Source organism: Mirounga angustirostris, unplaced genomic scaffold (assembly GCF_029215605.1).
Source record: "Mirounga angustirostris isolate CCGP_5_RB_7025 unplaced genomic scaffold, mMirAng1.0.hap1 SCAF_11, whole genome shotgun sequence".
In the NCBI taxonomy this organism is placed as follows: domain Eukaryota; kingdom Metazoa; phylum Chordata; class Mammalia; order Carnivora; family Phocidae; genus Mirounga; species Mirounga angustirostris.
In genome coordinates this window covers 125,261,799-125,273,642 of record NW_026991719.1, presented here as the reverse complement: position 1 = coordinate 125,273,642, position 11,844 = coordinate 125,261,799, and positions in this window count along the sequence as shown.

The following is an 11,844-nucleotide window of genomic DNA, read 5'->3' as shown; positions in this document are numbered from 1 at the left end:
GCTGAGTTTCCAGTTGCCCCCCTACACCCTGCCCAGAGGGGCGGGCAGGGAGCCAAGCCAGGGGCCAGAGCAGAGCCCCCCCCAGAGCCGCCCCCTTGTGACCTATGCTTGTGGTGAGCCTGGTGGGTGGGTGGCTGAACTGGTGAGGGGCCATTGCTCAGAGGCTGGTCCACGGCGCTGGCGGGCAGGGGCTGTGGGTCCCCAGCCATGGGCCTCCTCCCCCGCTGGTCTGCTGTTGCCTTGGTTATCACCCCCTCCCGGCATTGTCACCCCGGAGGCTCAGGAAATCGGTGAGCAGGGCCTTAGGAACATCTGCCTTGCCTGGAATCTGAGCTGGGGAGGGAGCTGGAAGAGAGCCTCCAGGGAGCTCAGGCTTTTTTGGCTCAGGGTGCTGTGCCCACAGAGCCCTCTGCCGGCCTAGATGCAGAGCCCGGCTCCAGTTCTTGCCCCCTGTGGATCCTGGGCAGCTCCTTCCTCTCCTGAAGCGTCTGTCCCTGCTCTGCAAGGTGGCAACAGGACGAAAGATGGGTGCGCAGAACAGTACGGTGCCTGACGTGCTCAGGGTGCTGGAGAACATGGGACATAGGCCGAAAGGGCATGTGGGGTGAGGGGTGCAGGAGGGGGTGGCTGGCGCCGTGAGGGCAGCACCTAGGAGTTTGTCTTGGGCCCCGTGACCCTTGTGGCTCGGCCTGAGGAGGGCCAGGAGGCTGTTCTGCTGGGGAAGGCAGCTTCTCGGCAGCTGTCTTTGCTGGGCTTTGGGGAGCCAGCTAACCTGCCTCTGGGGCCCCACCTGTGTCACCAAACAATGGGGCAAGGCAGGGGCGGGATGTCTGGGAGACAGGGAGAGCAGGGGAGAAGGGTGGGGTGGGTGGGGTGGCCACGCCCGAGAGTGACTTGCATGAGCAAAGCCTTGAGCCAGCCGGGCCCATCCGGGATACTCTAACTAGGTCAGTGACTAGAGCCACTGCAATGTGTAAGGTAGAAGAACGGTGAGGTCAGGACACAGGCAGTGGCCACCTCAGGCCATGCCCGTTGCCTGGGCATGATGGTCTGGACTGACCCTGAGGGCAGTGGGGAGCCACAGAGAGTTGTAGGCAGGGAGGGGCAAAATCTGACTTAGGTTTTCACGCTGTTTCTCAGGCTGCCCTGTGGAGAATGGCAGCCAAGGGAGAGCAGAGCAGTGGCATTGGGGCTCAGTTGGAGGGAGAGCCACTGGCCTGGCCCAGGACAGGCCGGCAGCGCTGCGGGAGGGTACACGGTAAGGGAAGGACCTATTGGGGGCTAGTTGGGGGGGGGGTGTGTGGTCTGTGCACTGTTGAGCTTCCCGGGCCAGGCTGGTGGGCTCCCTGCCCCAGGAGAGCACCCGCCTGGAAGAGGGCCACAGGCCAGGCCAGGGTGGGCCCTTGGGCCCAGAGCCTGCACCAGGCAGGGGCTGAAAGGGTAGGGGACACCATCAGGATCGAGGCAGCCAGGAACCCTCAGATCCTCTGGTGCCCGAGCAGGGCTGGGTCCCCATTAGCTAGCCGTTCAAGCTCTAGGCCACTGACTTGCTGAGGTGGTGATGTCGGGAGTGGTCTCCGGGCCCAGATGCCTCTCTCTCCCCACCTCGGGCTCTCCTGGCCTCAGGCACCCTCCCTGGGCCCACACTTGGGCCTGCACACACGGGCTGATGGGTGGGCGACAGCGGCTCTCCAGGAAAGTCGATGTGTGTGTTTGTGTAGGTGTGCATCTTTCTGTATGTATGTATGTATGCATATGCACACACGTAAGTAAGTTTTCAATTTTATTGATATGAAGGACGTAAATGCACGAGTGTGGTTCCCACATAAATGTCGGTTGCTATTTTCATTTATCTTAATGAGTAAGAGGAAGTGAAACAACAAAGGTATATGTGGGAACTTCCCATATTCATTGGTGACATGAGCCACACCTTTGCTAAACTAGGTCATAGTTTTTGATATTCGAAGAGTATCCTCTCCCCCCCTCTTTTTTTTGCAAGTCACAACGTAGTGACTACAGACTCAAGTTTACACAGTCAACCAAACAGTCATGGATCAAGGCCTGGTTTGTAGCGTATGCTGAGTCCCATGGTGGTGTCAGTCCGTCCACCGGGCCAATTTCCGGCTACCCACACGATGTCATCGAATGTGAAGCCGGGAAGAGATTCACTATAGCTGTAATGTAGACTCCTACCAATGGATACGATACGTGGGAGTCAATACATGGATAACAGTAAACTGGTGAAATAGGATGTGATGAGTTTTGAGTATCTCCTTTGTGGAAGTTCAGATAATTTCATTTTTTTTTTTAAAGATTTTATTTATTTATTTGACAGAGAGTGAGAGAGAGAGAGAGCATAAGCAGGGGGAGTGGCAGGCAGGCAGAGGGAGAGGCAGGCTCTGTGCTGAGCAAGGAGCCCGATGTGGGACTCGATCCCAGGACCCCGGGATCATGACCTGAGCCGAAGGCAGACGCTTAACGACTGAGCCACTCAGGCGCCCAGATAATTTCATTTCTAATGATGGTGGTGTTTCACAATCAGCTCTCAAAATTCCTGAACATTTAACATCTATTAGAATGGCTAAAATATAAAAGGCTGCCCATGGCAAGTTTTGGCGATGAGGTGGAAAAACTGGTAGAAATGTAAGATGATACAACCACTTTGGAAAACAGTTTGGCTGTGTCTTAAAATGTTAAACGTGCACCTGCCACGATGACCCCGTGATTCCACTACTAGGTATTTACTTACCCAACAGAAATGAATGTATGTGTCCACACAAAGACTCACACGTGACTGTTCATGACAGCTTTATTCATAACAGTCCTGGACTGGACACAACCTCAGAAGGTGGAACAAAGCACAGCACATCCATGAGCTGCCAAGACACAGCACTCTGGGGGTGGGGGATACCCATGCTAAGTACGCTGCGTGAAAGGGGCCAGACCCAGGGAAACAACGCCGCCGCTCCAGCTCACCCTGGCCAGCCACCTGCCTGTCGTTAAGATGTGTCACTGGCTGATAAGCCACATCAGTGTCTGCCAATGGGGATGTGTCTGTGATCAGCAGCATACTCGGGGGACGTGACACAAGCCAATTGAAAACAGAATTATTCATGCAGAGGGACGGGAACCAAAATAACAAGGCCAGGAGCGTTTTCAGCTTGTCTTTGTGCAGGGAACAACGTGATGAGGACAAAGTCTGAACCAGGCCATGCATAAGCCTCAAGCAGAAAGCTGGAGACACGACACAGGCCAGCCCTCCTGCCATTGTTTCTTCAGGGAAGCCACTGGGTGTTGGCGTTTTCTGCAAGCGATGCCTGGCCTCGTACAGAATTCCTACAGGGCAGACAAGTGTCTGCAAAAGTTTCATGCTGTGGACCCCTGCCCCTGAGAGCAGCATCGGCATTGTGGGGACCCTGTTTTCTGCACCCCAGCTCATGCACGTGCACCCCCCCTCCCCACACATCCCTCCCCATTCACAGACCCACCTCTACTCACACCCACACACCAACTCACGGGTGTGCAAACACACCCCTCACAGATGCCCCTCTCACACACTTAGATGCACCTCATTCACACACATGTGCTTATGATTCTGCATAAAAGGGGTCTTATTAGAAGCTGCTTTAAAAAAATCATAAGCACCTCTTTCTTGTGTTAATGGTTATAAAGTCAGTTTCCTCTAAGGTAAACTGCCATAATTTTTTTTTTTAAAGATTATTTATTTATTTATTTGACAGAGAGAGACACGGTGAGAGAGGGAACACAAGCAGGGGGAGTGGGAGAGGGAGAAGGAGAAGCAGGCTCCCCACTGAGCAGGGAGCCCGATGCGGGGCTCGATCCCAGGACCCTGGGATCATGACCTGAGCCGAAGTCAGACGCTTAACCGACTGAGCCACCCGGGCGCCCCCTAAAGTGCCATAATTCTGTTTCTTCAGTGTTTGCAAGTGGTATCTCCTTTCTCGTTTATACATTCCGTTGGTCTTTTCAAAGAAAAAACAGGATTTTGATTTATCCTTTTTCCTTTTTTTGTTTTCTGCTTCATTAACTTCGGCTTTTATCTTTATTAATTCCATCTGTCTATTTTCCTTGGGTTTAGTTTTTCTTCTTTTTCTTAAGAGGAAAACTAAGTTCCTTTGTCATCTTCCGTCTTCAATAACTGAGGCCAAAGACTAACGTTTCCCTGAGTGAGATCTCCCTCTGTGCTTTCTTTGCATTACGGGTGTTTCTTTCTTTTTTTTTAAATTTAATTTTATTATGTTATGTTAATCACCATACATTACATCATTAGTCTTTGATGTAGTGATCCATGATTCATTGTTTCCGTATAACACCCAGTGCTCCATGCAGAACGTGCCCTCTTTAATACCCATCACCAGGCTAACCCATCCCCCCACCCCCTCCCCTCTAGAACCCTCAGTTTGTTTCTCAGAGTCCATAGTCTCTCATGGTTCGTCTCCCCCTCCGATTTCCCCCCCTTCATTCTTCCCTTCCTGCTATCTTCTTCTTTTTTTTTTTTTTTTAACATATAATGTATTATTTGTTTCAGAGGTACAGGTCTGGGATTCATCCGTCTTACACAATTCACAACACTCACCATAGCACATACCCTCCCCAATGTCTATCATCCAGCCACCCCATCCCTCCCACCCCCCACCACTCCAGCAACCCTCAGTTTGTTTCCTGAGATTACGAATTCCTCATATCAGTGAGATCATATGATGCATGTCTTTCTCTGATTGACTTATTTCGCTCAGCATAATACCCTCCAGTTCCATCCACATTGGGGCAAATGGCAAGATTTCTTTCCTTTTTTTGATGGCTGCATGATATTCCATTGTATATATACACCACATCTTCTTTATCTATTCATCTGTTGATGGACATCTTGGCTCTTTCCATAGTTTGGTTATTGTGGACATTGCTGCTATAAACATTGGGGTGCACGTACCCCTTTGGATCACTACACTTATATCTTTGGGGAAAAATACCCAGTAGTGCAATTGCTGGGTCGTACGGTAGCTCTATTTTCAACTTTTTGAGGAACCTCCATACTGTTTTCCAGAGTGGCTGCACCAGCTTGCATTCCCACCAACAGTGGAGGAGGGTTCCCCTTTCACCAAATCCTTGCCAACATCTGCTGTTTTCTGACTTGTTAATTTTAGCCATTCTGACTGGTGTGAGGTGGTATCTCACTGAGGTTTTGATTTGGATTTCCTTGATGCCGAGTGATGCTGAGCACTTTTTCATGTGTCTGTTGGCCATTTGGATGTCTTCTTTGGAAAAATGTCTGTTCATGTCTTCTGCCCATTTCTTGATTGGATCATTTGTTCTTTGGGTGTTGAGTTTGATAAGTTCTTTTTTTTTTTTTTTTTAAGATTTTATTTATTTATTTGAGACAGAGAGAATGAGAGACAGAGAGCATGAGAGGGAGGAGGGTCGGAGGGAGAAGCAGACTCCCTGCCGAGCAGGGAGCCTGATGCGGGACTCGATCCCGGGACTCCAGGATCATGACCTGAGCCGAAGGCAGTCGCTTAACCAACTGAGCCACCCAGGCGCCCGAGTTTGATAAGTTCTTTATAGATTTTGGATACTAGCCTTTTATCTGATATGTCATTTGCAAATATCTTCTCCCATTCTGTCGGTTGTCTTTTGGTTTTATTGACTATTTCCTTTGCTGTGCAAAAGCATTTTATCTTGATGAAGTCCCAATAGTTCATTTTTGCCCTTGCTTCCCTTGCCTTTGGCGGTGTTTCTAGGAAGAAGTTCCTGTGGCTGAGGTCGAAGAAGTTGCTGTCTGTGTTCTCCTCTAGGATTTTTTTTTAATTTTTTTTTATTCTTATGTTAATCCCCATACATTACATCATTAGTTTTAGATGAAGTGTTCCATGATTCATTGTTTGTGCATAACACCCAGTACTCCATGCAGAATGTGCCCTCCTCAATACCCATCACCAGGCTAACCCATCCTCCCACCCCCCTCCCCTCTAGAACCCTGTTTGTTTTTCAGAGTCCATCGTCTCTCATGGTTCGTCTACCCCTCCGATTTCCCCCCCTTCATTCTTCCCCTCCTGCTACCTTCTTCTTCTTCTTTTTTTTCTTAACATATATTGCATTATTTGTTTCAGAGGTACAGATCTGAGATTCAACAGTCTTGCACAATTCACAGTGCTTACCAGAGCACATACCCTCCCCAGTGTCTATCACCCAGTCACCCCCTCCCTCCCACCCCCCACCACTCCAGCAACCCTCAGTTTATTTCCTGAGATTACGAATTCCTCATATCAGTGAGGTCATATGATACATGTCTTTCTCTGTTTGACTTATTTTGCTCAACATAATACCCTCCAGTTCCATCCACGTCGTTGCAAATGGCAAGATCTCATTCCTTTTGATGGCTGCATAATATTCCATTGTATATATATACCACATCTTCTTTATCCATTCATCTGTCGACGGACATCTTGGCTCTTTCCATAGTTTGGCTATTGTGGACATTGCTGCTATAAACATCGGGGTGCACGTACCCTTTCGGATCCCTACTTTTGTATCTTTGGGGTAAATACCCAGTAGTGCAATTGCTGGATCATATGGTAGTTCTATTTTCAACTTTTTGAGGAACCTCCATACTGCTTTCCAGAGTGGCACCAGCTTGCATTCCCACCAACAGTGTAGGAGGGTTCCCCTTTCTCCGCATCCCTGCCAACATCTGTCGTTTCCTGACTTGTTAATTTTAGCCATTCTGACTGGTGTGAGGTGGTATCTCATTGAGGTTTTGATTTGGATTTCCCCGATGCTGAGCGATATTGAGCACTTTTTCATGTGTCTGTTGGCCATTTGGATGTCTTCTTTGGAAAAATGTCTGTTCATGTCTTCTGCCCATTTCTTGATTGGATTCTTTGTTCTTTGGGTGTTGAGTTTGATGAGTTCTTTATAGATTTTGGATACTAGCCCTTTATCTGATATGTCATTTGCAAATATCTTCTCCCATTCTGTCGGTTGTCTTTTGGTTTTGTTGACTGTTTCCTTTGCTTTGCAAAAGCTTTTTATCTTGATGAAGTCCCAATAGTTCATTTTTGCCCTTGCTTCCCTTGCCTTTGGTGATGTTTCTAGGAAGAAGTTGCTTCGGCTGAGGTCGAAGAGGTTGCTGCCTGTGTTCTCCTTTAGGATTTTGATGGACTCCTGTCTCACATTGAGGTCTTTCAACCATTTGGAGTCTATTTTTGTGTGTGGTGTAAGGAAATGGTCCAGTTTCATTCTTCTGCATGTGGCTGTCCAATTTTCCCAACACCATTTGTTGAAGAGACTGTCTTTTTTCCATTGGACATTCTTTCCTGCTTTGTCAAAGATTAGTTGACCATAGGGTTGAGGGTCCATTTCTGGGCTCTCTGTTCTGTTCCATTGATCTATGTGCCTGTTTTTGTGCCAGTACCATACTGTCTTGATGATGACAGCTTTATAATAGAGCTGGAAGTCCGGAATTGTGATGCCGCCAGCTTTGCTTTTCTTTTTCAACATTCCTCTGGCTATGCGGGGTCTTTTCTGGTTCCATATGAATTTTAGGATGATTTGTTCCATTTCTTTGAAAAAACTGGATGGTATTTTGATGGGGATTGCATTGAATGTGTAGATTGCTCTAGGTAGCATTGACATCTTCGCAATATTTGTTCTTCCAATCCATGAGCATGGAACGTTTTTCCATTTCTTTGTGTCTTCCTCAATTTCTTTCATGAGTATTTTAGTTTTCTGAGTACAGATCCTTTGCCTCTTTGGTTAGATTTATTCCTAGGTATCTTATGGTTTTGGGTGCAATTGTCAATGGGATCGACTCCTTAATTTCTCTTTCTTCTGTCTTGTTGTTAGTGTATAGGAATGCCACTGACTTCTGTACATTGATTTTATATCCTGCCACTTTACTGAATTCCTGTATGAGTTCTAGCAGTTTGGGGGTGGAGTCTTTGGGGTTTTCCACATAAAGTATCATATCATCTGCAGAGAGTGAGAGTTTGACTTCTTCTTTGCCGATTCGGATGCCTTTTATTTCTTTTTGTTGTCTGAATGCTTGGCTAGGACTTCTAGTACTGTGTTGAATAGCAGTGGTGATAGTGGACATCCCTGCCATGTTCCTGACCTTAGGGGGAAAGCTCTCAGTTTTTCCCCATTGAGAATGATATTCGCTGTGGGTTTTTCATAGATGGCTTTTATGATATTGAGGTATGTACCCTCTATCCCTACACTCTGAAGAGTTTTAATCAAGAAAGGATGCTGTATTTTGTCAAATGCTTTTTCTGCATCTATTGAGAGGATCATATAGTTCTTTTTTTTTTTTTTAAAGATTTTATTTATTTATTTGACAGAGAGAGACACAGAGAGAGAGGGAACACAAGCAGGGGGAGTGGGAGAGGGAGAAGCAGGCTCCCTGAAGAGCAGGGAGCCCAATGCAGGACTCGGTCCCAGGATCCTGGGATCATGACCTGAGCTGAAGGCAGTCGCTTAACCGACTGAGCCACCCAGGCGCCTGGATCATATGGTTCTTGTTCTTTCTTTTATTAATGTATTGTATCACATTGCTTGATTTGTGGATGTTGAACCAACCTTGCAGCCCAGGAATAAATCCCACTTGGTCGTGGTGAATAATCCTTTTAATGTACTGTTGGATCCTATTGGCTAGTATTTTGGTGAGAATTTTTGCATCCATATTCATCAGGGATATTGGTCTGTAGTTCTCCTTTTTGATGGGGTCTTTGGTTTTGGGATCAAGGTAATGCTGGCCTCATAAAATGAGTTTGGAAGTTTTCCTTCCATTTCTATTTTTTTGGAACAGTTTCAGAAGAATAGGTATTAATTCTTCTTGAAAAAAACTTCTTGAAAAAGTCTTTGGTAGAATTCCCCCAGGAAGCCATCTGGCCCTGGGCTTTTGTTTGTTGGGAGATTTTTGATGACTGCTTCAATTTCCTTAGTGCTTATAGGTCTGTCCAGGTTTTCTATTTCTTCCTGGTTCAGTTTTGGTAGTTGATACATCTCTAGGAATGCATCCACTTCTTCCAGATTGCCTCATTTGTGGGCATATAGTTGCTCATAATATGTTCTTATAATTGTTTGCATTTCTTTGGTGTTGGTTCTGATCTCTCCTCTTTCATTCATGATTTTATTTATTTGGGTCCTTTCTCTTTTCTTTTTGGTAAGTCTGGCCAGGGGTTTATCACTATTATTAATTCTTTCAAAGAACCAACTCCTAGTTTCGTTGATCTGTTCTACTGTTCTTTTGGTTTCTATTTCATTGATTTCTGCTCTGATCTTTATTATATCTCTTCTCCTGCTGGGTTTAGGCTTTAGTTGCTCTTCTTTCTCCAGCTCCTTTAGCTGTAGGGTTAGGTTGTGTATTTGAGACCTTTCTTGTTTCTTGAGAAAGGCTTGCATTGCTATATACTTTCCTCTTAGGACTGCCTTTGCTGCATCCCAAAGATTTGGAAAGGTTGTGTTTTCATTTTCATTTGTTTCCTTGAATTTTTAAAATTCTTCTTTAATTTCGCGGTTGACCCATTCATTCTTTAGTAGGATGCTCTTTTTTTTTTTTTAAGATTTTATTTATTTATTTGAGACAGAGAATGAGAGAGAGAGAGAGAGCACATGAGAGGGGGGAGGGTCAGAGGGAGAAGCGGGCTCCCTGCTGAGCAGGGAGCCCGATGCGGGACTCGATCCAAAGACTCCAGGATCATGACCTGAGCCAAAGGCAGTCGCTCAACCAACTGAGCCACCCAGGCGCCCCTAGTAGGATGCTCTTTAGCCTCCACGTATTTGAGTTCTTTCTGACTTTCCTCTTGTGATTGAGTTCTAGTTTCAAAGCATTGTGGTCTGAAAATATGCAGGGAATGATCCCAATCTTTTGGTACCAGTTGAGACCCAATTTGTGACCTAGGATGTGATCTATTCTGGAGAATGTTCCGTGGGCACTAGAGAAGAATGTGTATTCTGTTGCTTTGGGACGGAATGTTCTGAATATATCTGTGAAGTCCATTTGGTCCAGTGTGTCATTTAAAGTTTTTATTTCCTTGCTGATCTTTTGCTTAGATGATCTGTCCATTTCAGTGAGGGTGGTATTAAAGTCCCCTACTATTACTGTATTGTTATTGATGTGTTCCCAGAATTGCCTGGGGAGCTGGCCCACTTGGGTCCACTTCTGCTGTGGCTGATTTCCTTTTGTTTGGAAGCTTCTAAGATGTTCCCATTATCCTGGGAGTTCAGGAAAGTTCACCAGGCAATGCCCAGCTCTGTGACAATCTGGTTTGGAGCTTGGCAGGTGCACGTGACGTGCAGCCGAGGGGCCTTTGTCTTCTCAAGGAGGTTTTCTTTAATCTGTTGTTAACTTGTTTCCTTTCTGACCCTGCTCTTTGTTTCTTGTCTTTTGGCTGGCATCCCAGGCATCTCTCTCTCAATTTAATTTAAAATTAAATTTTATTTTTCCTTCCGGCTTTATTGGGGTATAATTAGCATACAAAACTTTGCACATGATTAATGAACACGCTGGTGAGTTTGGATATATGTATACAAATCTTCTCAATTTCCATCTCTTTGTTTTTAGCCACCCTCAGGACCCAGCCCCAGCTCTTGGGGTCCCTTAAGTGGCGTGAAGTGCAACAGTGTCTATAGTCCCAGAGAGGTGGGGCGGGGGTGGGGGTTGGGTAGAGCCAGGTGCTTCCCTGGGCCCAGATTCGTTCCTGTGCCAGATCTACGTCCTCCCACTTCGGCCCCCTCCCCCTGAACCCTGCCTGTACTGGGAGAAACTAAAGGTCCTGCGCACCCACAGTTCTCTTCACAAGTGTGGAAAAGAAAGCAAACAATTTTACTACGAAGTATGAAACGGACTGCCCACCTGCCATGCAGGTACTTCTCAGGATCTCCCATCCTGGCTCATGGGAGGTTCACCTGGTAATCGGGGTGGCCATCGGTGCTAGCGAATTGCCTGTATCTGAAGGACAACGAAAGCTTTGTGTCTGTGGCAGGCAGGTGGCCAGAGCCGAGAGAGGGAGCTAAGGGGCCTGCCTTCCTCAACAGGCGCATTTCAAAGAGGTGCCTCTGGGACACTTAAGGAGAACCTTCCTGGGCTCTAAGGCTCGTAGGAGGCTTATTTAGGTTTCTCAAGCACGCGTGCTAAGGGAGGGCCAGGAGCAGGATCTCCTTACATCAGGGGAAACTCTGCTGTGCCGAGCGGGCTGGGCGCCCTGGCCGCCGCTCACCTGCACGCCGCGGGCCGGAAACACACTCCGGTGTCCTCAGAACTGCCTAGACTCTCACTCGGACCGCTGCCTGCCGGATGAAGCGGTCAGCGGCCCTGCACACTCGGCGCGTGGCCTCGCGAATGCCTGAGGTGGATTGTCCCTCCCCCAGCAAGCTCCCTATCACCTCTGCACCTCTTCTCACTTCCACCCACCTGGCAAAACTGGGAGTCTTGGGAGGCGCTTGTTTAGCTGCCCTGGGCCTGACCCACGTGCAGGGCCCGCCACACAGGATGACGGGGTGATGGTGGCAGGGAGGGGCCGCTGGCCTGCCAGGCAGGACAACGGTAGGAGGAGGCACGATGGCCGACAGAAGGCTGGGCACAGACTTTCTGGCCATTTCTCCTGTTGACGGCTGGCAGCCTCTCTGCTCTCTGACCCCAGCAACTTGGGTGTATGGAGCAGTTTACCTGCCCGCCAGGGCGTGTCAGGTTGAGAATCTGGAACTCCTGCTCGTGGAGAAAGAGGAGAAAGAGCAAGGAGTCCTGGACCTTTCCCGCACATGTGCCCATCCTGCCCTGGGCCCCAGGGGGCAGCAAGAAGGGACCCAAGCATGCTCCTGTCTGTG